Consider the following 228-nt stretch of genomic DNA (forward strand, 5'->3'; position numbering starts at 1 on the left):
CAGCTCTCCCGTCTCTCAGCTGCCGTTCAAGATGAAGTCGCCTCAGAGACCGAAGAAGAAAAGTAAAAAACTCAAGCTCACTATTGGACTAAACGGGGTGAATCAGGAGGTTGTTAGTAGGCAAGTAAAGTCGCCAACAAAGGAGAGTGAGAGTCTCCCGAAGAAAAGTCCTGCACCATTCGTGGAGGGTCAGGTTGTTCATATAGTGAAAGATGACATGGAAGAAAG

This window comes from Penaeus monodon, chromosome 22, assembly GCF_015228065.2.
Source record: "Penaeus monodon isolate SGIC_2016 chromosome 22, NSTDA_Pmon_1, whole genome shotgun sequence".
NCBI classification, from domain to species: Eukaryota; Metazoa; Arthropoda; class Malacostraca; order Decapoda; family Penaeidae; genus Penaeus; species Penaeus monodon.